Genomic DNA, 15305 nt, shown 5'->3' on the forward strand with positions numbered 1-15305 from the left:
AAATAAAATGCCTAAGGTCAGATGGAGGGGGAGAGTACCTCTCAAATGAGTTTGCAAGGTTCTTGCAGGAGCATGGCATAAAGCAGCAATATTCATGCAGTCATACCCCACAACAAAATGGAATTGCAGAAAGGAAAAACAGGCATATTGGAGAGGTATCTCGTGCCATGCTCAATGAAAAAGACCTGCCAGATTTTTATTGGGCTGAGGCAGTTGCTACAACAGTCTACATAATGAACAGGACTCCCACTGTAGCAATACATGGAATGACTCCAGAGGAGAGGTATACTGGTAGGAAACCAGATATTTCTCATTTGAAAATTTTTGGTTGCATTGCCTATGTACATGTGCCAGATGAGTTGAGATCCAAGTTGGATCCAAAAGCTGAGAAGTGCATCTTTATTGGTTACTCTCTGTAGCAAAAAGGGTATAGATGCTATAACCCTTCTACTCGTAAGTTTACAGTGAGCATAGATGTTGTTTTTGATGAGATGAGTAGCTGGTATAAACCAGTAAATGTGATTGATGATGTAGATGCACAAAATGGTAATGCTGCACAGAATTCACAGCAGTAGTCACAAAATATTAGTGGACCTGGAGCATCCTCTAGCAGTGGTTCACATTCTTCGCCATGGACAGGCAGATTAAGATCAGGAGAATCTTCTCAAAGCAATGCAGATAGTGGTATGCAGGTATCACAAAAAGGAAAAGAGAAGGTTGATCAGTCCATGTTTGATGTGAATGCAGGTCACTCTTATGTGGATGGTGAATCTAGTGGCTCAGAACAGAGCTTTGATGATGAGTTGGGTATTCCTTCTATTGTTACACCTGGAGTAAGGAAGACCAGGGATGTTTTGAGAGCACCTGGGAGTGAACCTACTTTGCGTAGGTCTACGAGAGCTAGGTATCCTGTGGATAGGCTGAAATATGATGGATTTACAGCCATTCACTATGCATATATGGTCAAAGTGATACAGGAACCAGAACCCACTTCTTTTGAGCAAGCCATGGGAAAAGAAAAATGGGAGAAAGACATGGATGAAGAAATGGATGCCTTGGAAGCAAATGCTACATGGGAATTGGTACCTTTGCCTAAAGGTAAGAATGCAATTGGCTGTAAGTGGGTTTATAAGGTGAAGCACAACGCAGATGGTTCTGTGAACAGATACAAGGCAAGACTAGTAGTCAAGGGGTATGCACAAACATATGGCATTGACTATGAAGAAACATTCAGTCCGGTTGCAAGGATGGCAACCGTAAGAGCAGTCATTGCTATGGCTGCATCAAAGGGATGGTCTTTACATTAGATGGATGTAAAGAATGCCTTCTTGCATGGTGATTTGCAAGAAGAGGTCTATATGGAGCAGCCACCAGGTTATGTGCATGCTGTTCATCCTGAGTTTGTTTGCAGGTTGAAGAAAGCTTTGTATGGCTTGAAGCAAGCACCTAGAGCATGGTCTGACAAGATAGGACAGTATCTTGTCACTATTGGCTTTCAGATTTCCAAGGTAGATTTCTCACTTTATGTGAGAAAAACAGAGAAAGGTATTATGCTACTTGTCATTTATGTTGATGATTTGATTACGACAGGTGACAGTGATGAAGATATCCTTCATGTGAAAATGCTATTGAAGCAGAAGTTTGAGATGAAGGATTTGGGAGAGCTGCATTATTTCTTGGGCATTGAGGTGATTAGATCACCAAGTGGGATACAGCTCTTGCAGAGGCAGTATGGATTGGACATGCTGTCCAAATATGGGATGACAGGCTGTAAGCCTATTTCAGTTCCTTTGGAGCAGAATATGAAGCTGAGCGCAGATGCAGGTGAGCTTCTGGAAGACCCTACTATGTACAGACGCATAGTAGGAAGCTTGATTTATATGACTATTACCAGGCCAGATTTGAGCTATGCTATTGGATTGGTAAGTCAGTTTATGCAGGCTCCAAGGAAATCGCATTTGTATGCGGCTAGACGCATACTCAGGTATGTGAAGTCCACATTGCAGTATGGACTATTTTATGAGACTGGGGTTCAGATACAGTTGCATGGATACACTGATGCTGATTAGGCTGGTAGCATTTCTGATAGACGATCTACCAGTGGATATGTGTTCTCTTTTGGGAGTGCTGCAGTCACTTGGAGCAGCAAGAAACAGCCTACAGTTGCCTTGTCGAGCACAGAGGCCGAGTACAGGGGTGCAGCAATGGCTGCATGTGAGGTAGCTTGGTTGCGTAAGCTAGTTTATGATATGCATCAGCCTACAGATGGGCTAGTTGTCATTTATTGTGACAACATGAGTAGTATACACTTGGCAAATAACCCAGTCTATCATGCTAGAACAAAGCACATTGAGGTGCATTATCACTATGTGCGGGAGAGGGTTTTACTAGGTCTTATTGATCTAGTTTATGTCAGCACAGAGGATCATGTAGCTGACATATTCACGAAGGCATTGGGCGCAGAGAAGCTACGCAAGTTCAGAGACCTGCTTGGTGTGCAGGAATTGGGATTGAGCTCGAGGGGGAGTGTTGAGATATTGAGCTCCACTCGTGATATGCCAGGGTGACCGTTGTATATTTATGTCACCGACTTGTCAGTTGTAGATGCGGTTGGTACACCGCCCATGAATAATAGCTAGACGACAGCTATCCTTATCTACTCTAGTTCGTGGCTCAGTTAGTATGCCACCTTAGTTAGTTGTCTTTGGTTTGAGACCCATATATAGGGTTCTTCTATTTCTTTGTATGAGAGTTCTTTTTGGCTTACACAACTAAGAAGAGGAAAACTGTTTTCAGCCTCCACCTCTGTGTGTATTCCCCCATTGTGCAAGCAAGAAAGCTACAAGTGAGACTCCTTCCTTCTCTCCCACAATCTTGACAATTGTAAGGGTTGTGAATCCAAGATACACGACGATAATAAAATTTTGTTGATATTCTCATTCATTGGCATTGGAATGAAAGATAAATCACCTCATCAAGGCCCCCTAGGATCTCCATAACTAATTCTAATTGACTTTCATATAGATCAATGCTCCTTAAATACTACACGAAGATGGCAAGTGAGGTACATTGTGTTAAGTCCCAACAAACTGATAGGAAGAAATATATGATAGGTATGTCTATTAAGACAAGGGCCTTCTCCAACTCCCAATTTCATATGAGATCTTGGGACCTAACGTGGAAATTAGAGGTTATGTCACACCTAAGTGGCAATCAGCTAAAGAAATGAACCCCACACAAAGCAATCTATTGAATTCATCTTTCACTAGCTTACAAATGCGTGACTTGTTTCTATATGTTTGCATTTAGATTGGAATGACATCGGATTTTAGGGGAATGTAATTCTAATAGAAACAAGGATCTAGGCCCTTCATGTTAGAATAATCCTATGAAAACATATCCTTCAATTCATTCATCAGAGCAATCAACTATTCATAGAATGCAAGATCCGAATGGGCACTAGTTTTTACTAGCTCGGTTTCATGTAGACCAAGGGAGACTATATATAGTTCATCCTCTTTGACCCTTGTCACCTTCTAAAGCTGGTCTTAAATTCTTGCTCTTGTCACAATACTTCTATCATATCCAGATTTGTAATAGCCATAGCATTCACTTTTACATTAGAAGCCTAAAACTACTTCACTCACTAAAGGCATCAACATAATTGATGTAACATATCACAGTTTTAATTGCCATAACACATCATTGTTTTCGTTAGTTTGCACAATGCCTAGAACGTGTTTCACTTGTCAATTTTCTTAGGAAGCTTCAACATTAGTGTTATACAAATCACCATATCCATTTGGGCAACAAATGTTGAATATTTCTTAAACTTTTCTATAGCTTTGCAAGTATTCTAACACATATAAATGAGAATTTTAAATTTTAGAAGGATGGAAGGGATGGTCAAAGACATGAAGATCTTGTTATTTTTTATGAAACTATGGAAAACCATAATGTGAAGTGTGTTTCTTTGATTTTGGACTATTCATAGATATTCAATAAATGGGTGAGAGGGAGAGTCTTCTTCTTCATTTCTATCTATGCATTCTAGCTCATCAAGGATATTGCAAGTATGTCTATGTTTGTCTTACACTTACTAGATATTAGGGGGGGTGGAACCTAGGATACCAAGCATGGATCATTATGAACTAATACTAAAATGTCCTATCTAGTATTTGGGAGTTATTTTCAATGAGCCCAATTACTCATTTCACGTAACTATAGAGCATGGGTTGGCCTTATTTACCCAAACAAGGTGTTTCCGTACTATGATGAGCTTCATAGTTACCTCATTGCAATATTAGTTGATGGAGTCAAGGTAGCTATGCAAAACATATTAGAGACCCTTCGATCAAGATTTGGAGGCCATGTATCCTTGGCAGAAAGTCCCATCAGGCCTTAGAAGCATCTATTGCTCATAACTTCCCTAACAAAGGGTGCATCTCTTGCATGAATCACAATATAGGTTATATCTACATGCAAATATATCAACTAATGCTCTAGATGGAGTGCTTGAAGTGACTAGATAGATATTCCAAACTTTGGACAATTGGAGGTTGTCCTTTCTTTGTAGCTCTAAGTAGATTGTTGTAGTGAGTATGCAAGATGACTTCTATTGTACAGATACAATACCTCACACTATACATATAGCTTATGTTGCTTACAATAGCTTGTTTCTAGGAGAATTCATGCAGTTGCATTGTGATAGGTTTCAAGTAAGTATAGTTCTTGGTTTGTTAGCATTGCCCTTTAAGCTGTTAGCAACATGAGAACAAACCAACAACATGGCTACTCCATTTGTACAATCTGTCATGTGGGCCCCAACCTTGCCTATGACCTTCCCCTTTCCTTTTTGGCACCACATAGCTAAGGTTACGTATTTTTAGATGTTTCTCCCATTCCTTCAATTTCTAGATTTGCTTCTATTCTACTACTAAGATTGTCCTATTGCAAAGATGCATATGCGATTCTCTCATAAAGGTCATTTAAAGTGATGTCTTAAGATATTGGATGAGAAAAAGGGGAGGGAAACTTGTGGGAGCTAGCAAGTAGTTGGATCTTCTTTCTCACTTATTTTTTTCCATTCTAGACCATCAATATCACTAGAGGGGCTCTTTCATTCTTTCTTAGGCTAAGATGTAGGGTCTGTTTGGTCCTATGCACTATACTTCAAACTTTGATTAGATCATTTCCATGGTGGGAGTTTGTGACACCCAGCATGTGGGATATAGATCTACAAAGTTGTGCTCTATAGGACCATTCAACCACATTTTCTCTTGAGGCAATCATGGGTTTGGCCCAATCAGAGGTTTGAGGTATTTGACTATCCATCACAAACTACCATCCATCATCACTAATCACAAAAAGTGGTGGTGTTCCTGATGCGCAAATCGGATGTTGTATGCACGCGTAGTGAACGCCAGAAGGTCCCCAAGAATATAGAACTCTACTAAAACTCATAAAGTAAGAAGAAGGTTTTGCACAACATGAGACAAAAAGACAAATTGCATACAATCTCCCCCCATGCCTTGTGTGAGCGCTCCACAAGGCATGTATTTATAAATTTATTCATCTCCAAGCTCAAAAATAGCCAAATTTACAATTAGCATGCTCTAGCTTTTGTGTTTACTTTTGCCCAAATAAAACGGTTGGGCATCCAAAAAGTCGAGTTGTGCCCAAATACAATATCCAATAATTAAATATTTAAATCATGCACCTATGCGCATACAAAATAATAAATGTTTGTCAAGTGCTTTAATAAATAAGCACACCGAAATAAATATTAGTGCCACGCCTTTAGTGATAAGGCATGCGCCCATAAAAAATGACAATTTTTTTAATGTAATCTGAATACATGCCATCGCTTGGTGCTTCCCAACACCACCACTGCCTACTCTACACATCAACTGAAGCATTCATAGTTGTTAGAAAATAATAAAATTAAATCAACAAAAGTGAATACCAGTAGTCTTCAACTACAAGAAAAAAAAACATTGAAGCTCTGTCCTAACCTTAATTTTTTACGAGTGCACTCTAAACTCATAAACATCCATTAATTTAAATATATATTTTGCAGAATCACCCACTATGGAATCACCCATGTGCACATTAAATTAACTTCTTGGCATCATACCCCCAGGGTGGGATAGCAATTGTCCTCAATTACTATTAGCTCAATGTGGAACAGGTAGTGAGAGGTAAACACTTAGGTCGCGGAAGTGCATCCATTGGGCATCCTCAACAGAATGATTTTTAAACTTAACCAAATATCTAGAGTATCTACGGCCAGTTCTAGTGGTCATAAAGTCAGTATCTAGAATGTTAGAAGATAGGTATAGGAACACACCATAAGCAAGGGTGTATTAGGGAAGATGGATATGAATAGCCTGAAGGATAGGGAAAAACCTAATCCTAGCCAAACAGAGGCTATATAAACAGCCTATGGGCCACTATCAAAGTGTGAGAGAGTGTACCCAAGTTGTACTTTCAAGCAACTTAGTAAATAAGATTTTGTTCTTGTACTTTGAGCTCCTACCTCCCTCTTGGACACTTTTCTTGCTGCAACTCTAGTTTTCCACATGGTATTAGAGCCTCCTCTGATCCTTTTAGCTTCCTTAAACCTTAGCCTCACTAAGTGCACAAGAAAATCTTCATTTCTATCATCTTGGACCTTCAAACTCCATAGCCAGCTCGACCCCCTGACCTTAGAGGACCTAGTGAAGCCAAAGGAGAGGATTTCAGCTCTTGGGTTCAACTAAGAACTTCTTCCCTGACACAAGGCAACCAGTCCTGGCACATCAAAGAGCAATATTGGGCAGCGTGGAAGAAGGCCTTGAGGAAATTGTCACATTTGCATAAAACTACAGACGTCAATGTTCAGAGATCGGCACGGCCTATGGATGCAGCAATCCTCCCAACAACCATAGGGCTTACAAAGCCCCCCAAATGGGCTATCTCCCTCTAGGAGGGTTTGCTGAAATTCTTGTATTGGCTACAATCAACCAAACCCTAACTATCAGTTTCATGGCAACCATAGCCACAAGCTTAAAAGCTTGACCTTCTTTTTTTTTCATCTTCTGGTCACTAACAGTGATTTTAATCACTAAGTTATCTCTTCCAGAGTCAGTTACTAATCTGTGAACTCCATTTTAGAGGTTCTTGCACTTGGTAGGGCATCACCAAGCTCATCAAGACCAACATCTACCATCTCTAGAAACATAAACTAAGAGACGAGTGCTTGTAAGCACTAAAGCATATTGCCCAATCATTTTGCTGCTGGTATTTACTCAGTTTGAGTTTTTCATCAGAAAATTAAAACCATTAAGTGCTCTACTTCATTTTGTCAGGCTATGTGTATAACTATAAACATATAGACCATCATATCCTAAACTTGTGTTGATTGTTGCATATCATGTGTGGTTTCTTTCAAATATCTTGGTCAATGAAATTAGAGAGATGAGTGTCATTGTACTCTCCTCGAAGTTGTCCAACAAGTGTTGAAATCATAGACCATCCTTGTCCAACCCAAGGTTCATCTACTAAAACATACAACAAGGAGGAGCTAGAAGTCCAGTCTAGGCTCACATCGTTGAAGCCTAAAAAGACCATTAAACCTTGGAAGAAGATTGCAAATAGGAAAGGACCACCAAAGTCATATTTTGAAGTACTACATATGTATGATTTTCAACCTTTCTCTTCATTGCAATTTTAAATATCAATTGTTTGTAAGGGTGTCCTTGATTTTCTTCCGCATTCATTGGCAAGTTTGTAAGGGACTAGACACTACCCTTGTCTTAGCAAGATGTAAGACCTTCCCAATGGCCACAACATATGCTGCTGTCCATCCTCAAATTCGTAAATTTGATGGCAAAGATTTCCACGCATGGCAGGTACTTATCAAGTACAAGATGATGGAGAGAGGGTATTGGCCTCTCATCAAGGCACTAGAGTTGTAAACTCTACAAATCTGGTTGATGTAGAAGATGACTGACGTGCCCAAGCAATCATCATGTCATACTTAGATGAGTCCTTGATTCATCATGTTGATCAACTAAATACTGCTAAAGAAAAATGGGATGAGCTTGAAAAGCTCTATGGAGCCATTGGTAAAAATACTAAAATATTCCTTAAAATTAAATTATTTAGCTTGGAATATAAATCAGGAGAAGACTTGGGAAAATTCATTTCTCACATGAAGGGTCTCATGGCACAGCTTGCCTCAGTACAGGCTCCAATCCATGAAGAGGATACTATTGCAATTCTCCTAAAAGTTGTAAAAAAGGTGTTTCCTACCCTTGTAACCACTCTTACCAACATTCCAAATCCTACCTTGGCAAGTACCATCCAATCCTATTTTTATGAAGAAAAGAGGAACCACAAAGAAGGCAGCACTAGTCAGGCATCTTCAACTTCCCATGATCAAGTTTTGGTACATACAGTTCTCACTAAATGTTCTTTTTGTAAGAAAAAATGGCATATTATAAACAACTCTTGGAATAAGTATCTCAAAAAAATGAAATGTAAAAAATGGAAGAAGATAGGGCATATCACTAGTAAATTCCCCAACATTCCTGAAGTACCCAAAGAACTGGTGGCCAACTATGTCTCCAATCCATCTGATGATCGACTTTTTTGAGTCTCTAAACCATCTACATATAAACACTCTTGTTTCCTGATCTATAAAGGTATCTGATTTGTTTGAGGGGGGGACATTTTACATGCTTTTTAATCCAATGCCACCTTGGCATTGAGGGGGGGTGTTAGAAGATTGACATAGGAACCCACCATAAGGGTGTATGAGGGCAGATGGGTGTGAATAGCTTGAAGGACAAGGGAAACCCTAACCCTAGCCAAGCAGAGGCTGTATAAGCAACTTAGTAAACAAGATTTTGTTCTTGTACTTTGAGCTCCTATCTCCCTCTTATATACACTTTTCTTGCTGCAACTGTGGTTTTCCACATAAAATAGTTTCAGGTTCAAGGATTTCAGTTTCTTCTTCTAACAAAGGAGGGTTTTCATAGACAAGGTGAACAGGTAATTGGCCTCTAAAAGGTCGTAACAAACTGATATGAAAAGTATAATGTATCTTCCAATGTTGGGGTGATTCTAATTTAAATGCATTGTCATTGATCTTGTGAATTATTTTGAAAGGTCCATAAAATCTAGGTGCTAATTTAACAACAGGATGTTTCTCAACACTTTGCAATCTTCTCTTTTTAATGTGTAACCAAATATAATCATCAACTTTGAAACTCATGTCTTTTCTTTTCTTATTAGCTTGTTTAGTGTATAATTGATGGGCTTTCGCAATCATATCTTTAACTTCAGCAAAGATACTAGCATGCGTATTGGCAATATCATCAGCAGCTTTAACTTTGTTGGACAATGTGATAACAGGTGTAGGCAATCTATTTCATAAATGATTTCAAAAGGTTCTTTATGTGTAACTATATGTGGTGTTTTATTATATGCAAATTGAAGTAGATGCAAATGTGCATCCCATGTTTGTGGTTTTGAAATTGTGTATGCACACAAAAGATCTAAAATTGTACTGTTAGTAGCTTCTATTTGCCCATTGGTTTTAGGATGAAATGCAGATGAGAAATCAATCTTAGTACCTAAATTAGCAAACAAAGTAGTCCAAAAATTATTACAGAATCTAGAATCACGATAAAAAATAATAACTTTTGGCAAACTATGGTTAGTGAAAATAGTCTTCAAAAACAATTGTGCAGCTTGAGATGCAGTTGATGTTTTCTTGCATGGTAGGAAATATTATTGTTTACTAAATCGATCTACTATAGTCCAAATCATATTATGATTAGCTTGGGTGTTAGGCAAACCAGTTATGAAATCCATTGAAATATGTTTCCATGGTCATTCTAGAATTAGTAAAGGCATTAATAAACCATATTGCTTACCATGGTGTCACGTGACTCGTTGACAAATTAAACACTCAAAAACAAAGTTAGAAACATCAGATTCCATTTGTGGCTAGTAAAAATTTTCAATCAATGTTCTTAAAGTAGAAATAATATCTTTATGGCCTTAATATGGGGGACAATGAATTTCGTGCAACACAGATGATCTAAATGGAACACTGACACACAATCTTTTCTCATAAAACATAAATCCATCAGAATAAGACAAAGAATCAATTGGAATCTAGTTATTAGCAACTAATTTGTTCCAATGAGCTTGAAAACTTGGGTCATGGTCATAGGTATCCTTCATAGGGATAAGGGAATCAAAAGATATAATGGAGATATTATAGATACTTAGTCTTCTACTTAATGCATCGGCAACAACATTCTCTTTTTTGGGTTGATATTGGGTAGGTGGATGAAAACTTTGAATAAAAGCAACCCATTTAATATGACGGTCTGAAATTTGTGGCTGACTAAGAAGATGTTTAATACTTTGTTGGTCAGTTTTGATTATAAATTCAGATCCCATTAAATAGTGTTTCCATTGACGTAAGGCCTGAATTACAACTAACAATTCTTTATCATAGGTAGAATACTTCAGTTCAAAGGGTTTAAGTTTGCAATTAGAAAAGGATATGGGATGTGAATCTTGCATTCTTATTTGGATTAGTCACGAAGATTTCACAAATATTTTGACTATGTACATAAATACTACCATAAGGACAGCTCCTATTCCTGATCCGCTAGCATCAATGCCTATCAGAAAGAATGGTCGATTAAAAGTAGATAATTGCAAAATAGGTACATGTGTTAAAGCATATTTTAATAAATCAAAAGACTTTTCTTGATTATTAGACCAATGATATACATCACCTTTCTTTAATAATTTTGTTAAAGGCAATGCAAGCAATGAAAAATTTCTCACAAATGTTTTGTAAAAGCTAGCAAAACCTAAGAAAGAACGTAACTCGTGCACATTTTTAGGGATTGGCCAATAAAAATTTTCTTCTATCTTTTTAGGATCAACTTGAATACCATCAAAAGAAAAAATGTGACCTAAGTATTCAATGTGGGTTTGGAAAAATTCACTCTTGTCAGGGTTAGCACACAATTGATTTTCTTTCAACGATTTGAAAACCAAAGATAAGTGTTTATAATGCTCATTCAACATATGGCTTGAACAAATAGAGAAAGATTGGAAATCTTGAGGATGAACATGAGTAGCATTCTAGAGTTAGGAAGAATAGTTTGTTACAATCCAATATTGCTTTAGAGGCACCCTTTCAACATTCCAAACTATGAGAATCCAAGCTTTCACTCATGTAGCCTTCTTGTGATGGGTAGTGTATGCTACAATAATGAAAAATAGCTCTCTCTTCTCTTTGACAAAATAACAAGGTTGAGGGTTGAAACACTAATTTGGGCTATCAATCACACATATCCAATATAATAGAGTAGATGAATAAGAAGAATATGAAGAAAAGGGAAGGGGAGAAGCATGAAACACGAGTATATAAGAGCTATGCCAATATCCAAAGTAATTAATTGCTTACATTGCTATGGTAGAGGAAGAGCCTTCTCTTCTACATGTGGAGCATTATGAAGAGAAAGGAACATAATGTGTGTGTGTGTGTGTGTGTGTGAGAGAGAGAGAGAGAGAGAGAGAGAGAGAGAGAGAGAGAGAGAGAGAGAGAGAGAGAGAGAGAGAGAGAGAGAGAGAGAGAGAGAGAGAGAGAGAGAGAGAGAGAGAGAGAGAGAGAGAGAGAGAGAGAGAGAGAGAGAGAGAGAGAGAGAGAGAGAGAGAGAGAACTCTTTCCCTTTAAGTTAATAGTGGGTCATTTTCTCATCTTGTCACCACACTATTGTATAAGCATATGTCTTAAAGGGCAATGGTAATAAAGCCAAAGAAAAAGGAATCTCTCCATCCTAATGTCATAGGTACCTCTCTCTCTCTCTCTCTCTCTCTCTCTCTCTCTCATCTGATAAATGGTGATCTAGGTTTCATATATACACATGTATTAATCAAAATATGTCTTACACCTTCAATATCCCCATACAACTCATATAATATCCTAATCTTCATATAATTTCTAAGCTTTCATATGAAAGAATATTGTTTCAATATTCCATATGCAATATTCTTTTGCATGAATCTATTTTTTATACTTTCATACAAAATAAATAAATTTAAAATATACTATTTTTACTTTTATAATATTATATTATTTGTTAATATAAAATAAAAAACTAGCCTTTAAATAATTTTTAAAAATATTTATATTATTCAATTTTTAAATTTTAAGAAAATTAAAATCTAGCATATCTTATCTTTGAGTTGCTAAACTTGAATCGAAGGTAGAGATATTAAAAAGATGTGGTGTCAAATGAATGTAAACAAGAAGAGACACGACACTCTTAGAGTAGTGCTTTTGGAATATACCAAAGTCTTGCTCACAAAATAATTACAAGGGTGCTATGTGTGTAGATAAAGCTTCTAAGTAGTAGTGAAAGTGAAAGGTTGAAGAGAGTATGGAAATAGATAGACTTAGCATGTGTGGATTGTTTAGGCCTTTCCTTTTGTTCATGAAGCATCATCAGGGTACTTACCTAGCCTATCTACAAATACACTCTTTTTCTTTGTTACAAGTTGAAAACATGCTACAGTGTATATACTATTGGCAAAAATCCTTACAATTGAAGGAAGCCTCCATTTAATTAGCTTAAGAATGTGTGCCTTCTCTACTCATATGGAATACCAGAGATATAATGTAGCTTATAAAAAACCAATGTGGACTAGCTACCATAGAATGGTATATATATAGTATCCATCCCTTGTTTCTATAACTGTGTATTTACTTTTGGCCTTATTTTGAATTCAAATTCATGGCACCCTTTGTGATCTCTCTCTCTCTCTCTCTCTCTCTCTCTCTCTCTCTCTCTCTCTCTCTCTCTCTCTCTCTCTCTCTCTCTCTCTCTCTCTCTCTCTCTCTCTCTCTCTCTCTCTCTCTCTCTCTCTTTGTGTGTGTGTATGTTCATGTAGTCCCAACCATTGATCAAGGATGATGAAGGTAGTGAAGAAGTCCCTTGCAAAAAAGAAGCCCTAGTGTGAATAAATTGCCCATATAGAGTCAAGGAAAGGCAAAGATCAATGTCAAGGAGAAAAATACTTCTATTGCATGTTGTGTTTTTCCTTGAGGTGTCAAGATTCGGTGGAATTTATTCATGTGAGCAAGGCCAAAAACTCATTGAGAGACGGAGGAGTGGTTGATGAGAACATGGGGCTCATGGTGGCATCCTAGAACATGCAAGGGCTACCACATTGGTTGCCTAAAGGAGTAGAAGCATGCCAAATTTTAATGGTTGTATAAGATTTACCTCACAGATACAATCATCAATAATGAAGTTGGCATTGTCTTGGCACATGCATTCATAGCATCAGAGCATGGAGGCATCAATGTTGACTGGGATGATTAGCTGAACACAGGTCTACCTTTCAGAGGGGATCCACTCGCAATAACACATGCATCAAAATAAGGAAAATACATCCTCTAAATCCTTTGACATCAAGTAATGTACTTGAAAATTAGATTTTTCAAAAACATGAAATAACTAAAAGGAGTAGCATGCATTGGCAACATATAGGTGTCATGTGAAAGATGCAAACTGTACATTTGTTAAAGAGTTAAAGAAAGCCTCTAACTTGGAGACAAAGATTGAGAGAAAGTATGCCAAAATCATGGCCACCTCTTCTTGGACTCTCAACCAAATTAAAAGTTTGTAAAGCTAGGTGCTTATTAAAGAGTTGCCAAAAGAGACCTCTGACATGCAAAAAAAGCTAAATGCTGCTAGAGAATAGCTACATGCAATGAAGTGTAGTTGTTAAAGAATTGTAGAGTTGATGAAAGGGTGTGATGGGTTTTTGCAGAACACCACGTGTATGGTGAAGTATTTGTGTATTAATGAGTTAAGGGTATTTCACCTTGCTCCAATTGAGCATCCTATAGTCCCTAACATCCTACTCCTTGACATTTCATGGTAATATGGATTAGACATAGTGTTACTATATCTTTGTGCATGTGTACCAAGTATACATATGTTGTTCTTCTTATGCATTTTCTATGTAGTTGTGTGTTTGTGGCCTAAACTTACACTTGGATGCTTTGGATGTTGTGTTAACGCCTTGTGCACACACACATATCACACGTTGTGTGCATCACATCACTTCTCAATCCCATATTATGCATGGCCCATTCATGCAATGAAAGCATGAGTTGTGACTAGATGGCTACAATGGGCTTTGGACCCCCTACAGGTATCTATCTAATTTGTTAACTCTTTCATGAGAGTCTCACACACTCTTCACGATTTGAATTTAGTCCTCTTTTCATGTTATTTTAGTACTCTATAATTTAAATAATAATTGTGTAATTTTCATTCCAACTCTTTTGGTGCAGTTTCTTTCACTTTACATTCAACTACTCTTTTAGTATGAGCTTTACAATTTGCATATGTGACCACTCTCATGCAGTCCTATTAGCTAGTCTTTCAATACTTCTCAATTCTAGGTTGAAACTTATTTTACTAACATTGTCTTACGAGTCATTAATACTAGTGTGCTAGTAGTAATTACTCTCAGTAATGAAAATTACTACTATAGAAAATTGTCCTCTCCTTTTCGTCTCCCCCCATAAGGAGAATGAGAGCCTTCCCTCCAAATATTAGCCTCTTTAATACTATAGCTACTATTATCTAAGAAATAATTAGTTATGTGTTTATGGTATCTAGTTGTTAGTACTAAAATAGTCCTCACAAAGAAGGTACTTAAATATTAAGAAATGTGACCATATCCTTGTTTAGTACCATCTTGCATTGAACTATGGAAATATGACATTGTTGCGTTACCAATTGACAATATTAGTATTATTTTATCAATACTAATTACTTTTCATAATGGAAGAAATATATTAGTTTTGTTCTAAAATAAGTAGTTTTCCTAAAGAGACTTGGTAGTACTATGATGCCATTATGTTTGCTAACTAGGTCTAGTATTTTATTAGCTCAATGGTGTTGATATAACTATTTTTGTATAACATATTATTGTGTTTCAAATACCTTGCATATGTTGTCACAAGTATTTTTTATCTTGCTGAATATGTAACCCTTGGAAGTATTCGCAAAGCCTCTAGCACAAGGGAGAAGCAACTAGAGGTGTGTATGGATGATCTATACAAGGCTCATATGCAAAGCTTAGGAAGTCGACAAGCCCTATACATGTTGAGAAATTGGCATCACATCCATATGTGCCTCTTTGTATGGGACAACTAGGCAAATAACATGTAGCTCAATCTAGGAAGAGTTACCTTTATCCCATAGGCA

This window comes from Lygodium microphyllum, chromosome 2 (genome assembly GCF_053477565.2).
Source record: "Lygodium microphyllum isolate KBCC chromosome 2, Lygodium_microphyllum_v1.1.10, whole genome shotgun sequence".
NCBI classification, from domain to species: domain Eukaryota; kingdom Viridiplantae; phylum Streptophyta; class Polypodiopsida; order Schizaeales; family Lygodiaceae; genus Lygodium; species Lygodium microphyllum.